Source organism: Perognathus longimembris, chromosome 23 (assembly GCF_023159225.1).
Source record: "Perognathus longimembris pacificus isolate PPM17 chromosome 23, ASM2315922v1, whole genome shotgun sequence".
Taxonomy (NCBI): Eukaryota; Metazoa; Chordata; class Mammalia; order Rodentia; family Heteromyidae; genus Perognathus; species Perognathus longimembris.
Genome location: NC_063183.1, coordinates 1,068,111 through 1,072,846, shown reverse-complemented (window position 1 = coordinate 1,072,846; position 4,736 = coordinate 1,068,111). Strand labels below are relative to the sequence as shown.

At 53.8% G+C, this 4,736-nt stretch overlaps 1 pseudogene; it reads left to right on the top strand.

The window, feature by feature from the left end:
• Window positions 1-440: 440 nt before the first annotated feature.
• On the top strand, window positions 441-2,040 carry LOC125341053 (annotated as a pseudogene).
• The last annotated feature ends 2,696 nt before the right edge of the window (window positions 2,041-4,736 follow it).

The window sequence follows — 4,736 nt, the reverse complement described above, 5'->3', positions numbered from 1 at the left end:
AGAGGAGCAGGCAGGCTCAGGGGTTCAGGTTGATGGTGGGGGAAGCCAAGAGGTGTGCGAGTTCATCAAGGAGTGCCCTCCACACCCACAGGTTGAACCCTAAAACCCAGGGCCTCCTCTTACTTCTCTTCCTTTGATTTCAGGACAGGTGGTGAGGGCTGCACCCAGCCCCTGCCCCCCACTGCTGTCCAAATGAACCTGCGCTGATCTCGAGGCCCCTGGGCCTCAATGGCAGAAGACCAAGAACTTGGCCACAGCCCATATCCTCAGAGAAGGCTGGGGTGTGCCATGCCCACATCATGTTGGAGCAGCACAAATGAGGCTCAGTGCTCCCACAGGCAGAGGACCTGGACAACCAAGGTGCCCCAAGCTCTGAGCTCTGAGCTCAGGCCACCCAGAATCTGGTGCTTAAGGCCTTGTCCTACACGGCCAGGGATGCTATGGCTGCTCCTCCTCACCCTCCCCTGCCTGGGGGCTCCACACCTGGGACCCCTGGTGAGTCCTACCACCACCTAGTTCCCCAGCCTCTAGAACCTGTCCCCAATACCTCATCTACTGACCACCCCTTCTTCCTCCTAGGCCTAGAGAAGGAGGGCATTGTAGGAGGCAGACTTGTCTCGGCCACGAACTTCCCATGGCAGGTGAGCCTGAGGTGTACAGGAAAACCACACATCAGTGGGAGCACAATTGTGGAGGCTCGCTCATCTACCCGCAGTGGGTGCTCACCGCTGCCCACTGCATGGTTAAGTGCATTCACCAGCAGAGGGTGCTGACCGCTCGCCGGTGCCAGAAGTGGTAAGTGGGACCCTTCCTGTTTGTGTGGGTGAAGGTGGGGGCCCTGAGGGGGCAGCTGTGTGGTACAGGAGGACTTGTGGGAGCCTTCCCGGGTGGGAGGGGAGCTGCGGGCAGATCCCGGGCGCTGGGCTTGTCTGCATGGCCTGCCAGACTCCCTGATTGTTCTTGGTGGTCTCTGCAGGAGGGAGCGGAAGGCCACTGAAATCAGGGTCCAGGTGGGCAGGTTGAGGCTGTATGAGCCGGACGAGGAGCTGAGCGAGGTGGTACAGATCTTCAGGCATCCCAAGTACAACTCAAGCCAACGTTGGCGCAGCGGCTCAGACATCGTCCTGCTGAAACTGAAGGCTCCAGTGTCGGGGCAGTGCAGGGTTCCAGTTGCCCTCCCCAAGGCCTTCCTGACCATCCTTGAGAAGAAGATCTGCTGGGTGACTGGCTGGGGTCGTGTCATGTCCAAGAGTGTTTATCTCGAGATCCTGAGCTTTCCCCCTCTACTGCTGCAAAGCGATGGACCTCCCATCCCTAATTCTCATCCTTCCCTTCCCCACTGCGCGGCTCAAGTACCCTTACCACCTGCAGGAGGTGGTGGTGCTCATCGTAGGGAATGAGGACTGCAACCGCATGTACCAGAATAAAACCTCCCGACTCAGGGTCAGGCCCAGCAAGATCAAGGACAGCATGCTGTGTGCTGGCCAGAAGGGCAAGGGCTTCTGTAAGGTCAGGCCATGTAGCCCTCCTTCCCTGCCATCCAGACCTCCCTCTCCCCCTCCCACTCCAGCCCTCCCATCTACCCCTCCCTCCCTCATCCACTCCTCCCTCTCCCCATCCAGTCCTCTCTCCTTGCATCCCAGCCCTCTTTCTTCTCCATCCTGCCCTTCCTCCCTCCTTCCTGCATCCCTATCCTGTCCAGTCCTCCCTCCCCACCCTCCAGTCCAGCTCTCCTTCTCAGGGGAGCACTGAGGCCTGCTTCTCCCCACAGGGTGACTCTGGGGGCCCTCTGGTTTGCAGCTGGAACGGCACATGAATGCAGGTGGGTGTGGTGAGCTGGAGCGAAGGCTGTGGGCACCCAGCCTTTCCTGGGGTCTACACCTGGGTGACCAGCTTCCTGTCCTGGAATCACCAGTATATCCCTGAGTTCTCTGGGCCCTTGATGGGGACCAGATGAATCAGGAGACCGCAGGCTTTCCTGTGACACCCCATCCTGCTCCTATCCTGATATCCTCCCCAAACCTCCTCCTCCTCCAGAGCAGGGAGGCCCCCTTGCCTTCCTGGCCATCCTGACCTGGGGAGGGGCAGAGGCTGACTTCTCATAGGAGCAGAGTGTGGTGGACCAAGTGGTCTGGTCCAGCCCATGAGGTCACCTGCTCACCCTGTGCTTCCCATTAAACTCCTTGTACACTGCATCTTTGGTATTGTCGGGGGTTTTTAGCCTCCTGAGCTCTCCTGTCCTGCATGGGAGATGGAAAAACTCGCCCCACCCAGACGGGCCAAGAAGAGGAAAAGAGGGCTGACAGACTGCCACCCAGCCCCCCTCTCGACGGAGGACACACAGACAACCTGGGAGCCAGTCAGAGCTAAGACTCGTTTAATGGCGGAAATGAGCTGTTCTTTTACATGGGTTTGAAGGTGGCGGAAGGGGAGGGATACGTGCACCTATGTAGGGCTGGGATTTGATGCCTGAGCTGTCCATCAGGGTGGAGCTCCGAGGGACCTTCCTAAGGGGCAGCCTTCATCTACGAGGACCACCTCTGGGTTCACCACTAGGCGCCATCTTGGCTACACGTGGTCCCAAGGCTAGGAGACAGGGCCAGGTAGAACAGCCTTTCTGGTTCCTTGGATCCAGGAAGGCAGACGGGCCTATCCACGCAGCCCCAGGGCTGGGAAAAGAGGCAGGGCCAGCTAGAACTACCTCTTAATGATACAAAGCACCTGGGGAAGCCTTGCCCCACATCTCCCCCTTTTGCTTTTTATTAATAAGAGAGGAGGGGTACCAGGTTGGGAGTATGGGTGGAGGTTGTTTATTCTGGAGCTACTTCCTGCTGAAAAGGGGCGAAGTAGTCAGGGGTCCCTGATTCGCCATTTGGCCTGGTACCATCCAGTTTGGTTGTAAATAGTCCTCATCATTTCCACGAGAATGGTTATCAGGGCCAAAGGGTGTCATGGTCTCCTCTGGCTACCTCCTGCAGCTTGGGCACATCATGGAGTCCCTGGGGCTGGGGGTCTTCAGGGTCCAGGTCGGCGCTGGGCACAGCAGTGTAGTAAGAGGATAGCCTTGAACTGCAAGTTCCCAGGTGGCGACCTCAGTGAGGGATATTATCCTGTTAAAAGAGACTTTTGAAAAGGTCAGGAAAAATGCTGACAAGTTCACAGGACCTGTTAACATGAATGACATGGGAGAACACACCCTTGGCATACGCCAGAAAAGTTCCATTTTGAACATAAAACCAATTGTGGCCCATTACAAGGAAGGAGGAATAACTGGACTGGGGGCAGGAAGGAAGTGTTTAGGGATAGTGGACTAGTTGGGAGTAACCAGTAAGAGGCTATATAGGTATATACAAATAGCAAGTAACAAAGGCAAGAATGCAAGTTTCTGTCCAGATGGAAAATGACAGGTATGGACATTAGGTGGGTAAACAACTATTCTTCTGGGTGGGTAAACAACTATTCCTCTTGATTTCCCGACTCTGATTAATTTTGAAAGGGCAAGACAAAGTGACTCCATTTAGGATGTGACATCATTCATTCTCCTCTTACTCCTCTCCATGATCCTTGTTCCCTGAACTGGCTGAGTCCCAGGGATCTAGGTGCTTGTTGCTGGGATGGCTTGCCCTCGTTTGCATTCACGGGGTTTGAACTCAGGGCCTGGGCACTGTCCCTGAGCACTTCTGCTCAAGGCTAGTGCTCTACCACTTGAGCCACGGTGCCGCTTTCAGCATTTCGCTGGTTCTCTTGAGCCAAGCTTCCAGTCTGGCTCTTTGCTGGTTAGATGGGAGATGGAGTTTTAGAGGGAGTTTTTTTTCTCTGCCCAGGCTGGCTTAGAACTGCAATCCAAGGAGTTTTATCCATAAAAGCCCTTTTTATTTTCAATTAAAGCAACAAGGAGAACAATAGGAATAGAGCTTACCTGTAACTTGTTGAGAATTAACCAACAAATACTTGCCAGAGTTCACACTTAGAGACCAGCAGACTGAATGAGATCCATGTGCCATCAAATCATATCATTTAACTTTACTGGAAGGTGGAAGAGAACACAAATAAATAACAATCGAGAGGGCAAAGGGTCAGGATAATGTGAAAGTCTCAGCTTCAGCAGTGGCTGTGTCTTTCATCCTGGATCAGCAGGCTTCATTAGTCATGTGTGATGGAGGCAGGCAGGAGAGATGGGTTGGATCTGGGCAAGGCTGTAGTGGTATCTCTTAGAGTCCCCTGGATAAATTGTCACACCTCCTGCTGGGTTGCCTGCCAAATTCTACACAGACTGGTTAAAGACATTTGAAATCTCCCGATATGTCCTGGTTGTTTACTGAGTACTGTGGCTTTTGTAGGTTGATGCCCTACTGGTTTAAGCAGGATGACAACTTTAAACAGATTTTAGAAGGCTTGGGCCTTTAACCATCTTCCTTGTCACAAAATCCACACAGACCAAAGTCCAACCAAGTCTGCTGTCTGTAGCAGCCATGACAGTTTCTGAGACATGGAGGATCCCAATGCAACCCCGTGGCCACCAAACAGAACTCTGATGTTTTTAACCTTGGAGTACGTCTTGGTTGCAACTGTCATGATAGGCCTGCTATGAACCCAACTCTAATCTTGGGAGGGGGTGGGGCAGGGGCAGAGCCAGATCAGGAGCACTCTGGGCCTGTCAAAATCTTCACAGGACTCCTAGAGCAGTTTTCCATGAATGAGAGAGAAAATAAGGAATCAGTGAAACCAGGCAGTTT